The 27265-nt window shown below is 40.8% G+C and overlaps 1 long non-coding RNA gene across 1 annotated transcript; it reads left to right on the forward strand.

Moving 5' to 3' along the window:
- Positions 1–5337: 5337 nt before the first annotated feature.
- LOC137154671 (uncharacterized) lies at positions 5338–24706 on the forward strand. The gene is made up of 4 exons (XR_010920272.1): positions 5338–5469; positions 14417–14612; positions 18459–18535; positions 24217–24706. It is a non-coding gene; the product is annotated as an uncharacterized lncRNA (long non-coding RNA).
- Positions 24707–27265: the final 2559 nt, after the last annotated feature.

Below are 27265 nucleotides of genomic sequence, written 5' to 3' on the forward strand. Positions count from 1 at the left end.
CTGGGCCCAGAATGTGACTTTAATCAATAAAAAGAGGTTATGAACCAAAGTTATGGACTAAGTAAAACAGGGCTTACAAAGCTTTTTACTACATCATAGGACACTAACTATTCCTTTTTACTTCTACCTCTGACTGTGATTTTTTTTTTACAGACGTGTAAGAAGAGGTCAGTGACTTTCACACTCAGATGAATTTGTAACACTATTTTTGCATTCACAAGTGTTTCTAAAATCTTCTAAATATTGACAGTTCTTCTGACCCTTGCTCAGCAAAGCATTTCTGTTCAGCAACGAATTTAAGCATGTGTGCAAATCCCACTGACTTCAATGTTAAAGTAAAGCATGTGCTTCAGTGCTTTACTGGATAAGGGAAAAAACATGTGTTCAAGTGCTTTGATGAATCATAGCCTCAGAGATGTATGCATCTGTCTGACCATGTGGGGTGAAGCAGGACCTAAGTGGTGCATAGGTCTAGGTTTTAAAAGACTCATTGGCCCTCTATTAGCCCTCTGCATAGGATGAATTTCATCCACGAGCATGGCTACTATGGTGGAGACTTTGTCCTGCCAAGTGCAAAAACTACTTCATTTATTTAAAAAAAAAAAAAAAAAAAAAAAACATTTCTTGCCTTCTGAATAATTTCCCTTGAGAAAAAGCAATGGAAAATAGCCAAAATCAAGTGCCCAGAGTTAGGCTTCTAAATAAAAATGACCTGATTTTCAGAAGAGAATCCCCAAATACTACTGAAGTCAACGGGAGCTTCATGTGCTCAGAACCTTTGCATTTCAAGCTACTTTAATACAGCTGTCTGATTTAGACACCCAGGTTTGGACATTTAGTTCAGAATTACTTGAAAAAAAATCTAAAAGGATCTATAAAAATCAAAACTTCTAATGCTTGCCAGGCCCCATTAGCAAATTTGATCTTTGCATGTATTCAAAACACTAGGGATTAGGAAACTAAGACTGCTCTTGAGTGCATCAACCACAAGACACAGTGGGGAAAAAAAGTTTTTAAAAACTAGTAAAAAAAAGGAGAGAGAAATCTTTCCTACCATCTTATTAATGAATCATTCAATAATTTAACAAATCAGATGACATACCAGCTATCTATGTGTCAAAAGGAGAGAATCTGATATGCAAAGAATGAATAATACATATTTATAATAACATTAAGTCTACCTACCCCCTGCTGTATGCCCTTATGCTTCCTACTGATAATTGTCCCTATTCAAGATGCATCTGAAGATGTCTGCTGCAACACACTCAGCTGGGCTTCTGAAGTGCTTCTGCGAGCAAGATTTTTTTTTTTTCCACAAGTTCTTGGGGTAAAATTATGACACTGTGTTATAGTTCCAGACCAATAATAATTCAATTCTCAATAATTCATGGTAATTTGGCACAACCCACTTCTTGAAAGAGTACACTATACATTTTACACTGGGGAACGTAAAACATCCGGCTTTCTGTCAAGCTGGTATTAGAAAGCCCCTCACACAGAGGTATTTTTTTCCCCACAACAGTACTAAGCTCTGATCTGCACATTGTTCCATATGAGCTCACGGGAATGGCTAGCAAACTTGAGGCCTAAATTATGGAATGTACACACAAACTCTTCAGGATGGATAAGGTCTGTAAAGAAAACCTTCAGTCTTTTAATCCAGTCACCTGTCTAAAGACGACGCTTTATGTGCAAACATACTCCATAATGCTGATGAATATTGCTAATGAAATAATTTGCAGCAATTAATATGGTCAATGAACTTTGCATCCTTTTCGCTTTGCAAATGTGATCCACAGAATTTATATTGCAGCATCTGACTTTGTTTCTCCCAAAGGAAAAGAGAAAAGCACTGGGATGAAGATATGGATGTTAGTTGAAATACTCTATGTCCTAGGGCAGAACAGCTAGAAAGGCCTAGAAACATCCAGAATTAGAGTATGGCAGTTACTAAACATGCTATTTGCTGGTTCAGAAGCTGTATAGGAAGCACTCGTGTGCAAGTCATGAAACAGGTCAACCCTCCAAAAGCTGAGCCAATAAGCGCACAGAGAGGGGAAAGGTTATAAATATAGCAGCTGGAGACAACCCTTTGGACTCAGTAGCTGATCCATATAAGACCAAGCAATGTGTCTACTGTAAAGTCTGGGTCCCAATTCTTGTACCAGTATGGATACAGGTGAGTGCCATTCCAGCTTTAGCTAGCAGGGAATCCCTCCATTAGAATGATGTTTGTTCCAGCCCTATGTGTCTTATAAACCAAGAGAACGTGATGGGAGAGCATCTGTCGCTTCTGTGTCACAGTCTATGGAATTTACATTTGGATGTCAGCTAACTGCTTTAAATCGGGATTCTGTTTCAGTTAATAGAAAATGGAGCAGAGCTGAGTGATGTGAGGGTTTATAAATTCTTGTCTGACTTAGCAGAGCTTATGGGGAGAACATAATAGTGCCCAACAGAGTGAAAGCCCTATAGAGATCCAGAAAATGGATATTTTATATGCTTATCCCAATCCCCATAACATTTTGGATACATGCTACACGTCTGTTTCACCAGCAACTGAGGGTACATCTACATACCAATTAAACACCCACAGCTGGCCTGGATCAGTTGACTCAGGCTCATGGGGCATGGCCTGCAGGGATGTAAAATTGCTGTGTAGAAATTTGAGCTTGGGTTGGATCCTGAGCTCTGGGAATCCGTGTGGGGGAAAGGTACCAGAGCCCGAGCTACAGTCTGAGCTTGAACGTCTGCACAGCAATTTTTATCCCCACAGCCCAAGTCCTACAAGCCTGAGTCAACTGATGTGGGCTAGGGGCAGCCATGCCGTGTGTCTTTATTCCCAGTGTAGATGTACCCTGAGAGGATAAGCCAGCTATGAACCCAAGGGTTGGCATGCTGCTATCTATGGAGATCGCCAGACTGTTTGGTCGCTAACAGGTGGCACATACTATATATTATGACCATACTATGAAGACTGAGAAATCATCTTGGATAGAAGATCAGAGAAGAATGTGTTCTGATGTTCATGCCAAAGTATAGAAGACAAGGAAAAAGGGAGGAGAGATTGCATTTTATATAAAGGATATAGACGCATGTTCTAAGGTCCAGAAGGAGGTGGGAGGCAGGCCAGTTGAGAGTGTCTGGGAAAAGATAAAAGAGTTAAAAAATAAGGGTGATGTCATGGTGAGGGTTTACTATAGACCAACAAATCAGGAAGAGGTGTTAGATGAGGCATTTCTATAACAAATAGAAATATCCAAAACACAGGACCTGGTAGTAATGGGTGACTTTTTAGTACCTAGACTTCTGTTGGGAAAGTAATATAGCAAAATACAAAGCTTCCAATAAGCTCTTGGAATGTACTGGCAACAACCTTTGTTCCAGAAAGTGGAGGAAATAACAAGGGAGACAGCTATTTTAGACTTGATTCAGACCAACAGGGAGGAATTAATAGTGAATCTGAAGATGAAAAGCAATTTGGGTAACAGTAATTATGAAATGGTTGGTTTCATGATGCTAAGGAAAGGAAGGAGTGAGAGCAACTGAATAAGGATAACAGAGTTCAAAAGAGCAGACTTCAGCAAACTCAGAGAACTGGTAGGTAAGGCCCCATGGGAAGAAAATCTAAGGGAAAAAGGAGTTCAGGAGAGCTGGCAGTTCCTCAAGGAGATAATATCGAAGGGACAACTGCAAACTATTCTGAGGCAAAGGAAAGACAGAAAGAATAGTAAGAGGCCAATATTGCTCCATCAAGAGCTCTTTAATTATCTGAAAATCAAAAAGGAATAATACAAACTGTGTAAACAAGATCAAATTGATAAGGAGGAGTGCAGCAAAACAGCACAAGTATGTAGAGACAAAATCAGAAATGCTATGGCACAAAATTAGTTACACCTGGCAAGGGACATAAATGGCAATAGGCAGAGGTTCTTTAAATATAATAGAAGCAAGAAAAAGATGAAGGAAAATGTAGGTCCTCTGATTAGTGGAGAAGGAGAGCTAATAACTGATGACATGGAGAAAGCTGAGGTGCTTAATGCCTATTTTGTTTTAGTCTTCACTAAAAACATTAATGATGACCAGCTATTCAACACAATTATTATTAACAACCCAGGGGAAGGAATGGATGACAACATAGGGAAAGAACAGGATGAAGAATATTTAGGTAAGTTAGATGTATTTATGTCAGGAAGGCCTGATGAAATTCAGCCTAGGGTACTGAAAAAACTAGCTGAAGTAATCTCTGAGTCTTTAGCAATTATCTTTGAGAACTGGAAGATGGGAGAGGTCCCAGAAACTGAAGAAAGCAAACATAGTACCCCTCTTTAAAAAAGGCAACAAGGAGGACCCATGGAATTATAGACCAGTCAGCCAGCATCAATAACTGGAAAGATACTGAGCAAATTATTAAACAATCAGTTTGTCAGCATCTGGGGGATAATAGGGTTATAAGGAATAGTCAGCATGGATTTATCAAGAACAAATCATGTTTAATTTCTTTCTTTGATAAGATTACTGACTTAAGGGATAGGAGCTGTGATATAGCTTGATTGTAGTAAGGCTTTTGACACAGTTCCACATAACATTCTCATAGGCAAACTATGGAAATATAGTCTAAATGAATCTACTATAAGGTGAGTCCACAACTTGTTGAAAGACCATACTCAAAGAGTAGTTATCAGTGGTTTGCCATCAGATTGGCAGGGCATATCTTTTGGGATCCCACGGGATCAGTCCTGGGTCCGGTACTATTTAATACATTCATTGGACTTGGATAATGGAGTAGAGCATATGCTTATAAAATGTGCAGGTGACACCAAGCAGAGAGTGGTTTCAAGCATTTCGGAGGACAGGTTTAAAATTAAAAATGACTTTGAAAAATTGGAGAATTGGTCTGAATTCAACAAGATGAAGTGCAATAAAGACAAGTGCAAAGTACTTCACTTAAGAAGGAAAAATTAAATGCACAACTACAAAATGAACAATATCGGTCTAGGTGGTATTAATGCTGAAAAGGTTATGGGTGGTTATAGTGGACCACAAACTGAATATGAGTTGTCAATGTGATGCAGCTGCAAAAAGGGCTAATATGATTCTGGGCTGTTGTGATGGGGTGGATTAGGCCCAGAGGCCCCTCCCTGGAGGCCTCAGGGTCCTGCCACACCCATCCAAGGAAAGGTGCAGCAGATCTAAGACCTCCAATCGACCTAAAAAGTCTGCACAGGAGGCAGCCAATCAGGAGGGGAGGCTGCAAGAGTCTAGCCAATCAGAGGGTGGCAGGCTAGTATAAAAGGAGCTGCAGTAGTGCCTAGAATTAGTTTCTTACTGGAGCTAGATGTGCAGTTGGTGCTTCTGGCTGGCTAAAAGGAACCGCAGCACCACAGATAGCTCAGTGCTGGCAGGGACTTGGAGAACAAGAAAAAGCTCCTGGAGGACTGCTGGGCCTGAACGTAGAAGAGCCCTGAGGTAAGGGTAAAGCATTGGTGAAGTCTGGGGCTGTGGGGAAGTGGTCCAGAGAACTGAAAGTAGTTTAGTTAAAGGGATATGGTGGTGGGTGGCTCCTATTCTTAAGGTCTGTGTGCTGGGACGTCTCTTCCACCACCTCCATAGGCCAATGGAGAAATGCTACAGTTGGACAGTGATAAACCTTCAGAAGGGGATCTGAACTGCTAAGGGGTCCAGCTAGGGCCAGAGGGGACCAGAGAGGGCAAATCTATTGTCTCCAAGGAGAAAGCCCTGGGGTATCACTCAATACCGCGCCTGGGACTGTTTAGAGAGGTGCAGACACCCCTGAACAACAGGGGTTCCCTTCAGAGGGGGGGTGTAACCCCATTACAGGTGTATTAACAGAAATGTTCTATATAATGCACAGGAGGTAATTTTCCTGCTCTGCTTGGCATTGGTGAGGCCTCAGCAGGAGCTCTGTGTTCAGATCTGGGCAACAGACTTTAGGAAAGATGTGAACAAACTGGAAAGTCCAGAGGAGAGCAAAAAATGATAAAAGGTTTAGAAAACCTGACCTATGAGGAAAGGTTAAAAATCTGGGCATGTTAAGTCTTGAGGAAAAGAATGATGGGGAGAAGGGATGATGACCTGATAATAGTATTCCAATATGTTAATGGCTGTTATACAGAGGATGGAGAGTAATTGTTCTCCATGTCCACTGAAGGTAGGACAAGAAGTAATGTGTTTAATCTGCAGCATGGGAGCTTTAGATTGATATTAGGAAAATCTTTCTATCTGTAAATCTAGTTAAGCTCTGGAATAGCTCTGGAGCCCCATCACGGGAAGCTTTTAAAAACAAGTTGGACAAATGCCTGTCAGGGATCATCTAGGTTTATTTGGCCCTACCACAGCACAAGGGGATGGACTTGATGACTTTTTGAGGTCCCTTCCAGCTCTATATTTCTATGATTCGATGATGAAATACACGTAATAGCAATGAAGTAGGGAAGCCTGTATGAGGAAAACCAGTAGATTTACTGTCCAATAGCTTTTGTTTAAGTGTTGTTCATAGTATTCCAAATACTATTTACAGTGTTTTCTGTGTGCATTAAGTGTTTGACTAAGATAGTCTATGGTGCTCACTCTTTGCAGTTGACTGGGAATATCTATTTATCTGGGTTTTACGTACAATAGCCTTGAAGATTTAAGCTGTGTGATGCTTTCTGAAAAGGCAGCACTGTGGCCTGTGCTCCAGAAAAGAGTTAAGCTGAGGTGCGGGAAGAAGGGGAAGTGCCAGAAGAGTATAAATAGTGCCTGATCATCTCCTTACCTCAGAACATGAACTGTTCATGAACAGATTATGATTTATCCACAGTCACAACTACTAATGGATATGTTTCCCCACAACTTTCCTCCTCCCTGGTAAATATCTTTCCCCCCCCCCCACCTTACTCTGCCTGCCCTATAAGTGGGGGGCAACAAATGAAAAAGCTTCTCTTACTTCCCTAACACATGCCATCCTGCTGCTGCTCCTCCCCTTGTACACTTAATAATGTCATGCCCCCAGGTCTCAAACCCAGTACTAGAGGTTTCATGGAAGCAACCACACTCCAACTGTTGACAATTGCTTACTTCAGACTCACAAACTCCTGCCCCAGTTTGAGGCTCCTTCCCAGAAGTCCTATTGGTGGAACCCTAAGCAGCTGATTGGACCATGGGCTGTACATAAGCCAGCAGCAGGAACAGGAAGCTGTCTAAACAGCTGGACTCCAGCCTGCTCCTGTTCTCTGATTTCCTGGCATCCTGACCTGGTGTGACTCCGGGCATTCGATTTGCGGTTCTGATCTCCACTTTGTCTCCTGCTTCTGCTATCCTGTCTCATGACTGCAAACTGTGGTTGTGACATAGGACTGGCCACCTATCACCTGGCTGGACAAATGCCTGCTGGGCTAAACCATTTTCTATCTTCACTCACACATACCAATCAAATTCTGTTGGTGCTGGCCAGCTCCTGGGTACTGCAGCAGAAACACTCTACCAAGGAGGCATAAAAATGCAGAGCTTCCTCTTCCTGCCCATCAGTAGACATTCCTCTCTGCCCTATCTTCCATACTGATGGAGCAGCTTTGGAATTGGGAGGAAGAATCATGCAGAGGTAAAACATGAAGCGAAGAGGGCAAGAAAATCAGGGGAGGGGAAGAGATGGGATAGAATCTGGGAAGGGGAGAAAAGACTTGGAGGGAAAAGAGCAATAGAAACATTGACTTTTAATCAAATAATAATATGTGAAGCTGCTTTTCTGCATCTAAGAGTAGGTCAAGCTTTCTGTGTTACTATGAGCAGTCAGATCAGTAATTTGTCTTAAGAGTCCTAGATATTCTTCACAGTGATGTAAAGCACTGAAGGAAATCCCCTTTGCTGGCATTGCCTTTCCAGCTGCATGGGAGAAGGAAGGTATCAACTAAAAGGGTTAATGACTGGCATGCAGATTTAAGTTGCCTGCTTGTGGTCCTTTGGTCATCTTGGCAAAGTGAACAGAATGGTGTCATTCCAAAGTGGCTGGCCATCTGCTGTCCTGCACTTGTCAATAATCAGGGGTATCAGAAGCTGCAGCTATCTGAGAAAATTCCTTAAGGCCCCCCTAGGACCAGTAGACACTGGTATGACCTCCGTATGCTCCACAACACCCTGGAGACACACATACACCTACAGGATGGGACCTGGAGATGTAATGGCCTCTTTCTTTCATGCAACTAGCATCAGGGGACACTAGTCTTGGCCTCCATATGATCCACAGTACCCTGGAGACATAATAGTCCCCAGGCATCTATAGACCCTTTCCCCCGTCTCTCTTTGAAATCCATCTGGCCAGGCTGACTCAAAGTACCATGACATTTGCCTAAAAGTTCAAATTGCCCTCACTGAAACTTTGAAATTGATTAAAAGGCCTGGATATCCACAGGCACCTTGCTTTTCATGCACTATCTGCTCAGTATGAACAGACGCTGGTCCTGACCTCCATATGTCCTACAACACCCTGGAGAAGTAACACTCTCTGGGCACCCAAAGCAGTGGTACCTTACATGTACCATCCACCTAGAACCAATAGACACTGGTCTGACCTCCACAACATCCTGGAGATGGGGATACAGTGATCAGAGTGCTGGGCAACAGAAGCAATACCAGCACTCTGATCACTATATCCCCAATTAAATCACTTGGAATAACCCTGACTAGCAAAACTATGCCTAATTGACAGATTAGAATGGACTGAGTAGAATTCAAGTCCTAATTATCCCATTAGCTCGGGGAGTAATAGATGACAATGGAATTAAGTGGAAGGGGAGAGAGATCTATAAATAAGACCGGCAGGCAAGGTTTGAGAACCAGAGCCAGGAGAGATCTGTCTCTCCTATCCTTGGTCTAAGGGTCTGAAGAATTAGATGTTGTTGTAGATGGGATACTGTAGAATGCTTTAAAGGTGACAAGGGACCACTGTAAATAAACCACATGTGATGTTAAAAAGTAGAGAGTCTCCAAATGGTCTGTATGTGCAGAGGAAGATAGGAGCCAACGGTTACAGGATTCCTTCTTTTTTTTTTTCCTCCCTTTATGATCCACCCATCCGGGTTAAGACCTGGTACCTGTTGATCAACATGGACTTCAAATTGCCCTCATTGGGGCTTTGATGCATTTCTTTTCCAGCTGTCTGGGAATTCAGTCAATACAGAACCCACTTAGGAACTCCGCACAAGCCCAGTTCAGAAAACAAAGGAAGGAAATTATAGTCTCCTGATTAGATCTCCTGGAAAATTGTCCTTCTTTCTTCCAATGTGATTTCATTTTTGGAAACTGTTTCATGATTTGCGGGCATCTGACTTGTTGTCGGAGATTTGGGGCATGCAAAATGGCATACAGTGCATTTTCCATTTCATACACAACTCAGCAATGAAATAAAACTCCAGAGCCTCAAGGCATAATAGTCTGAGAAGCTTCTGCATTTCCCATCTCAGCCTCCTCAAAACTGGATTAAATTAGGATGGTCAGTGAGATAAGGGAGATCTAATTCCTTCCCCCACAAAGCTGTTGTGCAAAAACCCTAGTGGGGAGATCAATGTGCAATTACATAATGTTTCCATACTCATTTTTCCCCTCATAGGTGGAATTTCTTTATTGTCCCCTTGACTCTTTACCCTGTCACCCCTTTTCAACACAGAGGATTAAGATGAGGTGGCCTTAGAGACTGCCCTCAGGCTGTCAGCCCCTGGTGGCATGGCTCCAGCTGTCAGTTCCCCACAATGCTGCACACAGTTAAATCGGTAGAAGTACTTCTGGTGGGGATGTGCATCATAGTGTGGACATGAACTACTGCAGTAATTACTTGGGTCGAATTAATTTTGTACTATAGACAAAGCCACAGAGTTTCCTCCCCGCCCCCCCTCCGCCCACTGTGATCTGGGCATCAGAGGGCTAGGCTGTTTGTAGTACATAGTGTGGCCACTTCCCTGCCACATGCTGAGTGAGCAGGCATTGCTGTTTATCTTCTGTAAGAGAGATGCTGTCCTCCAACCTTCTAGTTGACCATCTGTTACAGGTTGCACAGTCATTAGAGGGTGAACCCTGCAGTCTAGATTCAACACAGCAAGTAGTGCCAGTGAGAAGCTTATGTCTCTTACTGTCATGGGAATGTGAAGGAGTTTTATCTCCTCTGAAATCAGCTCCTACCTGCTAGGCTTATGTGTATTGGGAGAACATGGAGTGCAAGAGAAGTAATGTGTCTTATAGTAACTGTTTCCATTAATAATGTTGTAGCTTTTATTTGCAATTTCTGCTCATTTTAATCTCCCTGATGGAATTTCAGTGGAGTTGTTCTACCCAGTGCCTCCTGGGTGCTTGGACTTTCCTAGAATCCATCCTCAGCACTCCCTCAGGGCTCCAGCTAACAGTTTTGTGGAGGTAGAAGAGAGCTCGCTTCAGATTTGAGACTCAAAGTTCCTGTTCACTGTGATGCGCCCCTTGCTGACAAACTTCCCAGGACTTTCAAATCCCATCTTCCCATGAACCAGAGAATCTTAAACAATGTGTTTATTTGCTTTATATCCCCTTATTATATTGTTTTACTGGTCTCTCAATTTAGATAGAAAAACTCCCAGAACCACCATTCCTAGCGTCAGAAAAATCCTAGGACCCGGGAGCTCACAGCACCATCTGCCCGCCTTTCCTCAATGAGTCAAATCTTCAAAGCTCTACTTGATTTAGGAATTTCCCTGAGTCTGCTGCGGTATTTGTGCCTAAATAGTTTTGTATTTCTTTTCAGTGACTTATCTGAGTTTCTTACCTTTTTCCTCCCATGTTGGCTGGTAAATCTTTTCTTTAAGGTTTTTTCTCTCTGACTTGCCCCTCTGTGTCTATATGACCATGAAAATGTGTCGAGCTATTCTGCTCCCACTCTGAACTGCTGAGTCTCTCTCCTGAAAAAGCAGGCCAGTCTTCATCTTCTCCAGATACCGCGCTGACCTGAGCACCGACTTCACAGAGCTGGGCTTTGTGTTGACAGGATGACATCACAGCGCAGAACTGAGATGCTCTCTTTGCTGACTCTTTCCTTTCCACCCAAGTTACACAGTATTTATTCCCAAGTTTTTTAGAGCTTTCAGCTCCATTTTCTAAATTCACAGCAATGGTATAAATCTTCATTCCCACCCAAAATTTAGGGATTTTTCTTTTTTGCCCCTTGACCCCTACACAAACGTGTTTTTGGTTTTTTCATACAAAAAACTTAACTGCTTCCTGGTAGTTCTTTAGGTTCCCCTTCTTTGCTTCCCATGTTGCCTCTTAAATGTATTTCTGGACTTTTTATGTATTTCTGTTTTCTATTTCACTCTCATTTTCCCCATATGTTCCTGTGGCCAAGAGACTGCACCCAACAGCCTTGTTCCTAGTAGGAGCACTGAACTGTCCCTTCTGGGAAGGTGGTAGGCTTCACCACCCGCTCAAACTAAATGCTGACTTTGCCCTGTTGGGTTTTATGCTGATAAGATGAACAAACAACTTTAATTCTGGCATTCCTCTACTTTTGAGTGCTTGACTTTTTTTTAACCTTAATAGTCTTTTAACATAAGGGTTTTTTTCTGTGTAGTTTATATAGAATATGTATGGTAACTGACCAATAAATATACATTGCTGTAGACTGGATGCATTCTAGTACTGTACGTACAATCTGAAAGTTAAATTTGTGTATAGTGTCTTCTATCCCAGTCAGTTTCCCCTTCTCTTCTTATGATATTTTCAAGCTTCCTGGCCACCCAGGCCTGCCACTGGTTGTCCATCATCTATTTCCTACTACTGAATTGTTGCTCCCAGAGACGGTGTTGCTACAAGGAACTGATGGGGGCAATATTTCTGATATGTAAGATCTGCTTATATATTGAAATTAAAGACAAAGGGCCTGTTCTAGCTTCCATTCAAGTCAATGGCATACTCCCATTGTCTTCATTTTGAAGAGGATCAGACTTCAGTTTAAGTTCTGGAACATGGGGGATTCTAAATTAAGGTGTGGGATTGCTTTGTATTGACTGCTTTGTAGAACTTTCTTTACAATAGCTCTGTCACTGACTGAAAGGAAAACCCAAATAATTGAATTTTGAAATAAAATGTCTCTCCTTATTTGATTTTCATCATTCAGAATTTCCACTCTCAAAATATTAAAGCTGAACAAATGTATCAGGGACATCCCTATTCAGTGAGACAAAAAAGAGAACCTCTTACAAAAAAGGAATCTGTTCAGAAAGGAAGGAAAGGCAATTTAAGCAGAATTAAGGCAGAGTGAAAAGGTTGAGTGCACATTGAGGATGTAAGGCAGGGAGTTGTAATCATGGCATTTCTCTTTTTAAAATGAGTATTTATTTTTCTTCTTTGTTTGTAGTATGTTTTCCTAGTAAGCATAAGCAGTTAGTATCGTCTTAAATTTGCTGAACATAAATTCTTATTCTGATCATTTTTGAGGATACCTTGCTGTATATTATTATTAGTGTATCCTATTTATATTGCCATGTCTGATTACTGCACTGTTGCATGTGTATGTGTTTCAAATCCTCTTGGCTTATAGAACTGAATTTCAGGAAAGGACAAGGAAAGGACGACAAAATGATTTTTTTTTAAAAAAATGATATTGATCATTTGAACAATGATTTCTGGGAAACCAATTGTTACCATTATTTGTTGGTTTATTTGGCAGTTAACAGCATGAAATAAAGAAAAGAGCACTTAACACTGACAAACTAGCAGTTAACTGCAGTTAAATGATTAATGAATCACAATGAATAGTTTTTATGATAACTGTGTATTTTAAAAATGCTGGCAGCTGATGGACAACAAACTGCACAGCTGCAGTAGAAAAATCCACCTCAAAAGTTAACGGTGCATAATTCACAAACCAAAATAGAGGATGCTTTTGCTTGTAAAGCTTTAATATACCACTTTAGTGTGTATTAAGATTTCTGTTATCTATCATTCTAATAAAAATACAGATGAATATACCTGTCAGTTTTCGCAAAAGCTTGGATACCCGAAGACTGAATAATGTGACATTTAACCCCTGCACTTCAGTCACTCCAAGATGATAGATATGAAGGTTACCTGGTTTCTTTGAAGGAAAGCACTGGATCAAGTTGGTAATGGTGACAAAGTAGAATCACTGACTAAAAAGATTGCAGCTGTGAAGTAATAAATTACACCTCTGAGTCTGCAGTTCTAGGAGTGAAAAGAACCCGAAAGTCAATAACCAGCATTCCAGGAGCAGTGTGCGCAAATGTGATGGGAAGGCAGCATGCATGCATCAGGCACAAGAAGAAGAGACTTTGTCACTTTTAATCATTTTTTGTTGATTGTACCATTGGAGATTAAGAAGACCTTTGTTTTTAAAGATGAATTTTCACTAAAGCACTTGCAGAGGAGAGTGCAATATGTAACTCCTATTACACCCATTCCCATTTTGGGGCACTTCTCAGGCTTGTTTGATCACTATTGAATTAACTTTTTCCTTTGAGTGGGAACAAGCATTTGACAAGGTGCTGAAATAATATGCCTCAAATACACTCCTAATTCTCTTGTCTTCTGCACTGTGGATTGTTTTTGGAAGTTGATAAATAAGGATGGCCTCTAAAATGAGCTCTTCTCCAAAACAGCCTTCAGACATATCCCTCCAAGTTGGAGTCAAATGCTGTTTTAACAATGAATAGTCTGTAAATACTCACATGTGGCTTCACCCCACTTTGTAAAGGAAAGCATGCTTGTACTTTGCACATAGCATACACGTGTGTAACTTCTCATGGCACCTACAAACATGAAGTCATAATCACAATTTGAATATTACAAACATACAGTGAAACATCAAGATTATTTGTATTACAGTAGCCCTGACAAGCCCTCGTCATGGCCCTAAATAGCTTGCAAGCTAATTATAAGATGATGTGAATGTACCTAAACTGAATCACCAGCTGATAATATAGCTCTAACCATTGTCCTCCCCCCACCTTTTTGTTACCTGTCATTGTGCCATTTCTAAACATAGGCCTTGATCCTCCAACTGATCCATAGGGGTGGATTCTTCCAACTCTATGGAATAGCACATATAAGAGTCTGCCTGCACAGTTCAGACTGTATGATTTAGTCCCCCACTCCTGCAAAGATTTATTCCTATGGTTCAATTTATTCATGTAGATAAAGTTAATTGTGTACGCAAGTCATTACAGGATTGGTGATTTTGGTGGGCAATTCTGGACAGGGACCAGTATCTCTTGTTTCTGGGAAGTGCCCCTCCTCCCCCGCAACTTTTGTGCAATGTAAAAATAAGTAATCCTAATCATACTAAATGAAGTGGTGTACCCAAAAATCATGTTCCAAAGAAAATGGAGCTTGCTTTATCCTTAAATTCTGTTTCCTTTTCTTTTCTCTTTTCTGTTTTCAGGCAAATAATTTTCCATGCCCAACCTCTTGGAAATGTTTCAATAATTCCCTGACTATAAACGCTGGCAAAAATTTCACTATGAAAATCAGCAATGGCGAATTAAGAACCAATGAACCACCCTAGCAGTTGATGGTGCTCACTCAGTCCGATCATCCTACACCGCATCCCACGCTGCAAATATGTGCACATTTCCCAGGTGACTATTCCTTTTCATGTTCTACCAGACGATATAGGCCTCTGAAATGTGGAGAAAAACAACCTGACATCCTACGATGCCATTACAAAATCAGAAGTAATAAACATCAGCCCCTGTGACTTACTTTAGCTTTGAGCTGTTAGACAATTGTAGAGTTTGGTTTAGTTTAAGAATCTCCCATGACGTTGTTGGTTGGTATCCATTATATGCCCTTCTTATTTAAGCAAGACCTTTAGCTGACAACATGACTATGTCACTGCACTATAGTGAACAGTACCATAAAATACTGTTTATCTGCTTTAATTAGAGCAATCTGTTCCCATTTCTGATATTTTATGTTTATTTTACTTAATCTGAGATGTAACATACAGCTGGCAAACACTTCTCTAAGCACATGCACAGAATTTATAAAAGCAATACAAAACTTGTTTTAAAATGTTAGCAATAAAGAGTTATGTGCCTCTCAGCAGTGGTCACCTGAAACAGACTTTCCAGTTCTTCCAGTCAGGAAAAACTTTGACAAAACTGCTGGGTTTTCAGTTAATTACTAGTACTCAACGGTCTTGCATTCTGTCCTTTGAAGTGTGTTCCAGGGCCCTTACCAAAAATACCTAGAGTTCAGTTGTTCAAATCTAGAAACCATGCATGAAGAGTCCCTCACCTGATCTCAACCATAATAACTTGTATGCAGAGAGAAAGGAGGTATCTTGGGCATATACATCCCAAATCACAGGAGAGATTACAATTCCAAATCAATATTACACTTGCACCCTATGGGGAAACGGAGGCCAGTATAGTTTTCACACAAACACTCAAAGAAATGTTAGTTAAATTTAATGATTGAAATAACAGTTATGTGAAGGTAGATAAATATTCAAAATCCTCACAGTTCATATACAATCAAATAACTAATGCACATATCCTCATCTTACCAGTCTTTCAGCACAACCCCTATCCTTTCCAGCTCTAGAGATACCACGTACTCAACTGTTGTCTCTTATACCCATTTCTTCTATTTATTTTCATGGTCCCCTTTGGCCACTTATATATATTTATTACCTTTTCAGTAGAATAATGTTCTGCCTGAATTTTCCATTTACTCCTAACTGTCTAGTATGTCCCCTCATTTGTGAAGCATCCACCATAATAACTTACTTTGATGGTCTTTATTGGCCTTCTAACAAATTTTGAAGAACCATTAGGTCACATCAAAGTCTCCTTAGTTCCAAGGAGAATAAACCCATCCTGTAATAGGCAGAAATCTATATCAATTCAGATACAAAGTAAGAGGACTAAACTAAATCCTTTATGCTTCCTTAACAAAACAAAAAAAATATGTGGCAAGCCTCGCTGTTTTGTCTGTACATCTTAAGCCATGAAAGTCCTTTGTTGCTATTCAGAAATAAAAACAATATATTCTAAAAGCAGATGTAAAAAAGGCATTTTAATAATTCTCTAATATTAATCTGAGTGCCGATTCTACTTTCCCATTCTATTGAGCAAGAATAGTGCTGCCAATTTTATGTACAGTATCTTGTCACAGCTCTCCCTTATACATGATGATGGGGGGGAGGAAATGAGTAACTTTAATGCAAAACTGTTGTTAAGGCTCATTTACATAGTGGTAGTGTATGAATTCTCTCACTTTAGAGATCAGCTTTCTGGAAACGTGTAATGTTTCTGCACAACGTAATGTCTTTGTTTCTTGGCATGGCTTTATCCTGTTGGCAATCACTGACAGATTAGGTGCAGATCCTCATCTTGTGTAAATCAGCTTCTTTTACCTCAGTGAAGTTAAATCAATTTACACCATCTGATGATCTTACCCTTTGTGTTTCTCATTTCCTCCAACTTAAAAAAAAATGACTATGATAGATGACAATGAAGTAGTTTTCATTTTCCATTGTGGAAAGATCTGATGCCTCCTTTTGCATAGGCAAGATGGCATGTCACAAGGGACATAAATGTCTCATACATATCTGGTGGAAGTATTCACAGCCAAATGTGTGCATATATCTCTTTCACAAATTGAGCATGATTTATTTCTGTGGATATGAAAGACTGGGATGGATAAACCACTGGCTTCTCTTTTGCATATTTCCAAGCCCTTGTCTGGATACAGCATTCCTTCTTTTAAATATCATCCTGTACCAATATACCTCCCCTTGACAACTAGCTTCATTTTGGTGAAGGCAGAATAATGATGGCCATCCCATAGAAACTGAATGTTTTCTTAGGAGATCTCTTATCTCTGTCAATTTCTGCAAGGTGTTTTATAAACGTGACAAGGCAAATTGTTGTTCCATATATTTTTTCTAATTCAGCACAATACTCTGGTGGCCCCATCACAGTGATTGCTGCCACTTTTACAGCATCAGCTTTGATTCCTGTCCCTGAGAGAATATGAAGAACATACTTCAGTTGCTTGGAATAGGTATTTGTCCAGATTTAACCCAACTCCCTTTTCCCCATGCTTTGGGAGCATGACATGCAGATTGGCTTCATATTCTTGAACAGTAGCACTAACACCAACATCTCTTCCACAATGGCTACAACCTCATGAAGCTTGTCATAGGTGTCATCCATGCTTTTTTTGAAACACTAATTGGGCTGACTGAATACTATAGAGTAAATGGATAAATCTTTATCTCCTTTGGTTGGGTTAAACCTGCTTATCATTGAACTTTCTTCACTCAGTTTTATCTGCCAACTACCCAGATCTGGTATCCAGGACACTAAAAGGTTGGGCATTAGCCAATTTAATAATTGCATCCTCAGACAAGTAATGCTCTCATTATATTGCTGTGTTCAGGTATCATGAACCTAGGCACAGTCTCACTGCTGTTGTATGTGGTTTCGCAACTTGCACCATGAAGCTTACCCACTCCATAGGACCTCTGCGTTTTCCAGGTTCAATATTTGTTTAGTTAATTAGTCTTACTGCCAACTGGCATTTTCAGGGAGAACATATTATGAGATTTATAGTGGTACCCACTTTCATCTTATATTTACCAGAAAACTGCTGTAATATGTCATATGTTTTAGTGACAATATAGCAGTTTCCATTATATTGTCACTAAGACATATGACATATTATAGCAGTTTCCATTCTAATATGTCATATGTCTTAGTGACAATATAATGGGGATGACATGACCAACCCAATGTATTTAAGCAGACTTTAATACCAAGCACTGCTACATCATTGTTTATAATGTCCAATTTTTTGTCCACTGTTTTGCATCTTCATTGTGCTCATACAAAGCTGTGCATGTATCCTGCATGGCTAGTGGCTTAGCTCCTAAACCAAATAATTTATGTGGTGGGTGTGAGTCCTTCCACTCTTCATATCAAGTGCTTCATGCCCCAGCATGCACTGTAAACTTGACCTAGTGATATTTCTCCTCCCTGCTAACCTCTCAAACACCTGGTGCTATTTCCTTCCCCCAGCCCCATGGGTGACTGCTTCCATTGAAATACCATCTGTACTGTATTGTGGCTGCTCCTTCACCTAAAGCATTCTTTTGGATTTGTACATTTTGCAAAAGAAAAGAGAAATCCTTGCATTTATGACAAATCTGTCCTATTACTAAACACACCTCTGGCATGTGTGTTCTGGCATTTCTCACAGATTCTCTCCTTGTTTACAAATTTGTAGCTTGCCTGCTTATGTGATTGCTTTCAAGGTATTTGTGAGGCTTTGGTTCCTCTTCAGAGTAATTTCCCAGGTGATCTAAGGGAGCAGATAAAAAAAGCAGCCAGCTGCACGTTAACCAGTTGTCTGTGCCAGCTGCAGCATATGCAGGAGCTGTGGAATGCTGTCTATGCCTGTTTTGCTTCTTGCAGTGAGATCACAAGAAGCAAATGTCAGCTATGCACATCCGGACTCCAACCAAAATGTTAAGGCCTTGGAGCAGTCAAAGGTAAGGACCTAATAGAAGAAAGGAGACTCTTAAATCTTTGGATGAGGACAGAAGAGCTAGAAAGAGTATTCAGAACTCAAAATTACTGAGGGATCATTTAATTTTATAGAGGTTAACCTGATTCGGTTGGGACTCTGATTGGATCCGGGCTTTGTTTAATCCTAACCCGCTTGTGGAGGAACATGAGCCACTGTAGCCATGTTGTGTGAGAGCATTTTACTATTGTAGTCACCACTGCAATCCCTGCACATGCCTATTAAACATTGCACAGACTCACAAAAATATCATGCAATAGTGTACAAGCATTCACACCACCATCATGACTGAACAAGGCTAAGTACAACACTATGTCATTCTGTGCCATTGCGGTGTCAGTGAAGATAGCCACCAATGACACAGAATCTGCACTTGTCCTCCAATGCAATCTCAATTCTTCTGTTCTTCTAGAACAGCTGCAATGGCTGTGCCACCTATCAAGCAACTCCCCTACTAACTGCTTGCAGACCTGAAAGTACCCAAGACAATACTCCACTAGTCTTCACTTTGCCTGCATCCCACTCCAAATCAGGTGGATGCAAATGTATCTTAAAGCACCTCTCTGACTTGTTTTTAAGTGCTTCTTCAGTGGAGAATCAGGGCCAGAGGTTGGTTGACTGAGTTAAAAGAGGATGCTGGTTGCTTTGTAAATCAGCAGAATAATTAATGTACCTTCTTTTCAGAATGTGATATATGAGGCTAGAAGCTGAGAGAAGTTTCTTCTGTTTATCCCTGATAACTTTGCATTTGCAATGTTCATGAGCAGCTGTATAGGCTCTCCAATTTCTGAAGGAAAATGCATCTATACAGGAGAAGAGATCTTACACATAACAAGCCCAGGAATCTGACAAGTCAGAGCCTAGCATTTGATCATATTGTAGCTTTCTCCATTACACAGTAACAGAAGTCATGGGGGTGTTAGTACAGTTTTTGTCATTTTAATGTCTTTGACCATTAAGCCGGCAATAGTTACACTCCTTTGAACAGCATGTGGGGTTTCACAATTGACAGTTTGGACTCCGGTGACAGCAATGCTTTTTGAAGCAGTTAGTCTTTTAAACATAGTACTGGGCCCAAAAAGCACTTAAAAAAAGTGAAAGTAGTTCTCTCAACAGGTGGTGCAATAATAACTTTGCAGGCTCAAGTCCCTAATTTACCCATAGGATAACGATAACATATACTTTTAGAGTGTTTATATGGCATGTGAAAAGATCATTAAGATTGCAAAATCAAGCACCCAGCAGTTAGGAAATGCCAGTATTAAGATTGCCTATTTATTGTCCTACCTATAATTAAAAAGGCTAGCTGAGAGTCAGCTAGCAATTTGCTAGGTGCTAATTAGCACTCAGTTGAAAACTAGCATTACCATTTAACTCATTTAAAAACATTGAAGATGGAGCTCCTTTGCCAAGCAGCTGATCACTGGTAGAATGCTTTCAAAGGCATTCAAAGTGCCGGGTAAGCACTGTCACACATGGATTCCTAGCTTTTTGTTCTTGCTGCTGTTCAGACTTGTGTAGCGCCCAAAATTTGCCAACTAGGAACTTTCCAACGATCGAGGAAGACATGGTGTTAGATTCATAATGCGGGGGGGAAGTTAGGCACCTCCTTGCCTCTTTAGATTCCTTAGTTCATTTTTTATGTGCCTCTGGCATTCACAAAACCACTGATCAGCTGTCACCTAACCTTGAAGGCACTTAAGTTTCAAGTAGTGAAGTCCTTCAGGTGCCTAAGTTGTGACACTGCCAAGCTGATTGGTGCTTCACTCTTGACTAAACCCTGGCAGGATCCACAAATTAAATGTTCCCCTGCCTGTCTTGCTCGAGGTGCCTGATCTGGGCTTCCCTCTGACAGAAAGCAGCAGGAGGAGACACTACTTTTCCCTTTCCACTTGCATTTGTCCTACAGCTAAGTGGTTAGAGTACTCACCTAGGATGAGGGAGAGGTGAGTTCAGATCCCTTCTATGACTGATGTGGAGCAAGGACTGGAACCCAGCTTTCTGCCTCCCCACATGAGCTAACCATTGGGTTGCAGAGACATTCTTGCTCTCTTTCCGGCCTAACTGCACTTGGCAATAAGGCATCTGAAAGTTAGGTGTTGCAACACTGAGTGCTGCAAGCAATGCTTAAGTCCCCCTTGTGAATCTAGCCCACTTTCTACCCCTGTCAGAGCATTTTTCAGGTGTACTCCTGGATGGCTGGCTGGTAATGGTGATAATCGCTTGTCTGTTGGGGTTTACTTACAGTCCATCTTCTGTATTTTAGTGAAGACCAGTTAGTAGAAGTGGAGTTAAAGCAAGTGTTAGTATTAAGCTGTGACAATGCAACTAAACACATGTTTTAAGAAGCAGGTTAATGAAGCTGAAGGAATTTTACACTGATCTTTCAGTGACCTACATCTCTGTGTATGTTAGTGTGCTGAAGTTATTACAAGGGGTCTGGTAAACCAGAGAGAGCTCAGGTTTCTATGGCTTCGGGGCTCTGGAAAAGGGGAAGGTTCCCTAAATGTACCACCCTCACTAGATTTTATCTCTGTTTGCTTAAACAAAAATAACTTTCCAATGCAAAAATGTGCGGGCTGATTGAGGGCTTCATGTGGTTAGGCCCTTCATTCAGAGATACAGTCCCTAATTTGCATAGCTACATATTAACTAGTAATCAGCATGTAGTCAGCCAATGCGAACTATGATAAACTCTGGCTGAGCTCGCGGTTGACTTTTCCATATGGTAAACAGTAGCAGTGCAAGCATTTGCACCCCACTGCACCAGGCTTTCTCAATGCTGATTTATAGAGACATCTGTAGAGGTGAAAGTGTGGATCAGTCTCCATTAGCAATGTGTCTGAAACAAAACCCAAGGTCCCAACACTGGTCAATTTTGACAGGGTTCAGATCCAGACTTTTTAGCAGGTCCTTATCTCTAAAATGGGCCAGGATGAAAACTCAAGATCTGAATGTTCCTGAACTATGAGAGAGTTTGGATCTGGACCTGGATTTAACTTTACAGCACCTTGGTCTTTGACCTGTGTGTCAATACTGCCAAATAAAGTACAATTAACACTAATTTATAGTCAGGGCTGGCTTTAGGGGCCAATGGGTCAGGCAATTGCCTGAGGTGCCGGGCTCGTGGGGGCCCTGGGCTCAGGGTGCTGTTTTTGTTAGTGACAAAGGGGAAAATGGAATATTTGAAGTAAAATGTTTCAGGTATTCTGTATGTGAATTCATTTTTCACTAACCTCCTAGAATGTTCTGTGCCTCTGTAGAATCACATGGAACTTTCCAGACCTTCTGGGAATTATGTTTTCCTCAAACCCCCTAGAATGTTGTCAGCCCTGTCCTCCCGGGTATATAAGACACAGGGCATTGCCAGTCAGTCAGTGAGATGTAACAATTTTTTTATTTGCTTATATATGGTATGAATAAATACAGATTTACAGATCCTTGCATGCAAATGTATCATCTTATATGATAGGGATAAATCATGCATCCAAGTCATGAAGTGTGCTACACATGAAATAAAAAAATAAGATATTCAAAAGTTTAACAAATGGAGCGACATGGGCGTCGAAGACTCTCCTTGCCTGGGGCGCCATTTGGTTTAGGGCCGGTCCTGATTATAGCAATAAGCATGTGTTCTTAAGGATCTGAGATGACCAGTTGTTGGTAACATAGAAAGTATGGACCAGATTCTCTGGCCAGTTCTGCATCCTTTATGACATTCTGGCTACATTTCACCGGTTGCAGACTCCATTGGTTTAGAGGAGCCCCTTCCAGGTATGAAGTAGAGTCAACTCCTTCACCATGTAGATCTAGGTGTAGGGGCCTCTCAAGTGTGGCCTGAGTGTGCTGTGATGTGGCTGCCCCCAGCTGGCAGACAGTCTTTAGGCAACTGTTACCAGTTAGCAGAGTTTAAAACAACTCTAAACTCCTCTGGGGATTGGGGTGACATGACGTTGCCTTTAGAAATTAGAAAGTCATAACTGGCTCCATGACAGTCCCTCCTATATCTGGTCTCTGGACTTTACAAGAAAATGAATAGACATGATCTGCTTGAATGGCTACTCATTTTTGCTTCCATGTTTTCCTATGTTCAGACTCAGTGTACAGCAGCTGTCAGGTGAAGCTTTACTGCACCTAGAAAACAAAACTGTGTCACTGGGCTTCTGCTGCATGGTGTCTTATTTAAATAAAATGCTTAGAATTTTATTTGGGGCAATTTAATAGCTTGCATGGTGGATCTGTGTTAGTATATATGCTTTCACTGCCAGTACTCTGAATGCTTAAATTCTACCTGAGGCTTGTCCAAAGCTGCTGCAGAATTGGCTCATTTTCAGTATCTCATGCATTTTACCTGAATTATGGACAAGCCTCTGACAAAAAGCCATCACGTAATTTGGTCAGCTGCAATACTTAATACAAGTCAGTCTTTTAAAGTAATGCCATTACTAGAGTTGCTTCAAAACTAAGGTGATGAGCTAAGTAGCACAACTTCTCAAAAAAAAAGTCTCCTGTGGCTATTGAATATGTAATAACGCAGTTACAGAAGGCCTCAGCGGTAATGTTCTCCCGCTAATGTCTTTACGCTTTAAATGGGCAGCCTCTATGGCTAAGAGAGGACACCAAGTCTCATCAGTTTAGATGTTTATTATCCATCTGGGTAACCAATTGTCAATAAATTTACAGTGCCATAGAAAAAGCGTCAAAACTGACTGTCAGTAAATGTCAACCAATTGTATGTCAGTAAAAAAGTATAATAATTATTGCTGTCCAGTTGTTAGAGCTGGGTGTCAGGACTGCTGGGTTCTATTGCTGTATCTGCCACTGACTTGCTCTGTATGATAATACAGTACCTCACATAGTGTATTGTAAACTTACATCCTCAGCATATACCAGAAAACAAACTTGCAAAATGGTGACCTTGTATTTTGGAAAAAAAAGACTAGCAAGGTTAGATGATTACTTGCCTGGCTTCATGAGCAAAGGTTGCAGGAAAGAAGAGTAATTGGAAAAGACACCACTAAGTAAGCCTGAATGCACACGGCTAGAATTCAGTTGCACCTTGTTTGAAAATAGTTTCACTAATAAAGATCCAGTTTAGTTTTACAAGCATGGAGTTCTCTTGTGTTATTACAAAAATGTGGTATGTGAAACAACTTGTATTCAGGTTACTTGGACTTCCATCTTCTATATGATATTTTGACTATAAGATCTTGGATCTTCAATCTTCTATAAGATATTTTTACTTCTATCTTAGGAAAACATGGCATTTCTCAAAGTGTTGTTGTCAGAAAATATTTGATAATATACTAAGAAAAAGTTTCAAGCTTTTACAAATTATTGGGGAAGTGAACAGGTTACATAGAGCAGTGGTTCTCACCGGGGTATGTGTATTTTATTAGGAACAAAAAGAATTCTAACAATGGTGCTGGCCCATTACTAGCTGGAAATGGTAGCATTATCAATAATGTAAAAAGGCTGAAGTGTTCAATGAACATTCGTGGATTGTTGAGTAAGCTGAGTGCAAGCAAACAATGTGATTTTAATATGGCTAAATGAATACTGTGACAGATATAACAATATCCTAGCCAAACCTTACTGAATTAAGTTATTTTAGGAGTCCATTGTAGTAAACATTTGTATTTTTAGGTACTACTGTGGGAATGCATGAAACTTCTTTAGGAGGAAAACAGGATCAATGCAATTTCTGGAAGTATTGTGAGTTTTAAAGACTGTTGAATAATGTAGCAATATATGTGAAGTGGAATTCCTGGGAAGTACTTGGGACGAGGAGATTGCAAACGTCCACCTACAGACTCCATCTTTGAAGCTTTGCCCTGATGGGGAGGGGCCTTTTTCTACTGATGATCTGTTGCACGTGGACAGTTCAAAGACAAACTGTATAAAGAAGTAACTGACTTACTCATGAGCGTGCTTTTTTTGAGCTGAAACTGTGATGAATTTGTGAACACAGTAAAAACCTTTGGGTGGGCTTTGAAGGACTAATCACCAAGCAGAGCCCTTGTTAGAGTGAAGGGTTGATCTCTGGTAAACTTACTAGCATGCATGTAGGTTATTTCTTTTGCTTGCTAATGTTTTCTCTGTTATGCATTTACCTGTAGGAATAAATTTGCTTTCTTAGAAAGAGCTGTGTGATAGCTTAAGGGTATGTCTACACTGATGGCAGCAAATTCGCCGCCTTCAGATTGATATATCCGGATCAATTGAGCAGACATGAAGACCCACTCAATCAATCCAGAAGTCAGTCTATTAAAACCACCTCCAAAAAAAGCATAGCACTGCATCAACGGGTACACATTTCCCATCGGCGCAGCACAGTGGAGATGGAGCACTAAATGGAAGTTATGAAATCGACGGGAGTTATGCAAGTTATGGAGAGTAGCTTGCGTAACTCCCGTCCACTGCTGCCAAATTTCGCCAAAAATATAGACCAGTCCCAATGGTGGCAATTACATTGTGTACTACCTCTGAGAAGAGAAGAGAAGCAGGCTGGCTGAGTTCACAGTATAGGCAGGGAGTGTACAGTCTGGAAATACCCTGGTTGGGGGCAGGAGGGAAGAGAGATGTGGGCATTTTCCCAAGAGAGATGACAACCGAGGAGCTGGGAGCCTAAACTGGGTGCCCTTGCTGCACCATTGAGGGGAAATACCGGTTCAGTTGCTCTGAGCTGTGATTTTTATTTTAATATATATGTATAAACAGAGAACATAGGCCATTTTTTACAGGATGGGAGATTGTATTCTGGGATACCGTGACTGTGAAAAAGATTTGGGGTTGGTCGTGGATAATCAGCTGAACATGAGCTCCCAGTGTGATGCTGAGGCCCAAAGGGCAAATGCGATGCAAGATTCCTCCATTTATGCATAAGAGTAGAAAGATTATTTTACCTGTATATTTGGCATTGACATGACTGCTGCTGGAATATTGTGTCCAGTTTTGATTTTAACAGTCCAAGGATGATGTTGATCTATCGGAGAGAATTTAGAGAAGAGCCAGGGGAATGAATAAAGGATTAGAAAACATGCCTTTATAGTGACAGACTCAAGGAACTCAAGCTACTTTGTTTAACAAAGAGAATGTTAAGTGGTGACTTTATTACAATCTAGCAGTATCTACCTGGGAGACAAATATTTAATAATAATCTCTTCAATCTAGTAGAGACAGACATAACCCAATTCAATGACTGGTAGTTGAAGCTAGACAAATTCAGATGGGGGGAAAAAAGTGTAAATTTTTTACACTAAGAGTTATTAACCATTGGAACAACTTACCGAGGGTTGTGGTGGATTTTCCATCACTGACAATTCATAAATCAAGATTGGATTTTTTTTTCTAAAAGATATGCTCTAGTATTATTTTGGAAAAGTGTCATGGCCTCTTATACAGGAGGTAAGACTAGATGGTCACAATGGTTTCTTCTGGCCTTGGAATCTATGAAATAAGTACCCTATTACCTCAGTATCCGTTTAATCAGATCTGGACTCTTTTTATGAGCTCGGTCTCAAGACCCTTATCTCAGCCAGACCTCAGAAAAATAGTCTGCAGCTTGTGTGTGAGATTAAAAAGACAAACAGAGGTAGGTGCTAACATTATACGTGTGGACAGTTTGCCAAGGACACATGGGATAGTGAAAGCCCTGTTGGATAAATGGGCTGCATAGTGAGAAAATACTGGACTTACAGTGGAACTGACAGTGGAAATAGAAGCCCCCTTAATTTTGTTGGATATTTGTAAATAGGTACTGCTTGTGACTGCGCCAACAACAGCATGAGCTCCAAGAAGCTTGGGGACTTTGCTGAGAGGTGATCTCCTGAAACGCAGATATAAGCATTCAAGTTTTGTGTAGTTATTGAAATTTTTAGGTAACTAAATATCGAAAAACAAATTTAACAAACAGAGAGACACCAATGATTTTTTTAAGATCGAGAGGGTGCTGAGTTGCCTGGGAAGATCAGTAAATTTTTCTAACCGCTGCTTCTTAGCCAATGATCAAAAACAAAATGTTTTATATGAGGGTCCCAACCCCTCTTAATTAAAATAACTTCACAAAATCTAGCTTTCTTAAGTATTTATGCGACTCCCATTACTGTAATATCTGAGTGTCTCACAAGCATTAATGTGTTGTGAAGAGAAATATCCATGTGAGGTTGGGCAGCACTATTATCCCTTATTTACAGATAGGGAGCTGAGGCACAGACAAATTAAGTGACTTATTCAAGGAGGTAAAGAATGTCTGGTAGAACAGGGATTTGAACCGGGCTCCCAGGTAAGTGCCCTAATTATTAGACCATCTTTCCTCTCAACAATATCAATCAACATTTACTCAGCTACAGCATCCACAGGATCAGCATAGATGACAATGTAACTAACTGATTTGTATGTGTTGGGAGTCCCCTTCTCTGCCAATCCGCAAGGAGATATGAGTTATTACATCCCCTCAGCTGCAGAGGCTTGGCTCTTTAGCTCAACCTACAGCAGTTCATGCTTTCAGCTCTGGAGGGCTGGTTCAATCCCTGGTGCATTGACCAAGGTGGTGGCCATCACACCTGTATGTGCAGAGAGTAGGTGGAAGTGGTGGATGGGGTGTCTGTGGGCCTGCTGGAGGGAGAAAGCATGTTTGTTGAGTTCTGTGCTTGTAGCATAGCATCTCAGCCTGTGCCCCAGCCAACATGGCACT

This window comes from Emydura macquarii, unplaced genomic scaffold (assembly GCF_026122565.2).
Source record: "Emydura macquarii macquarii isolate MOO-44397 ecotype Brisbane River unplaced genomic scaffold, CSIRO-AGI_Emac_v2 contig_1263, whole genome shotgun sequence".
NCBI classification, from domain to species: domain Eukaryota; kingdom Metazoa; phylum Chordata; order Testudines; family Chelidae; genus Emydura; species Emydura macquarii.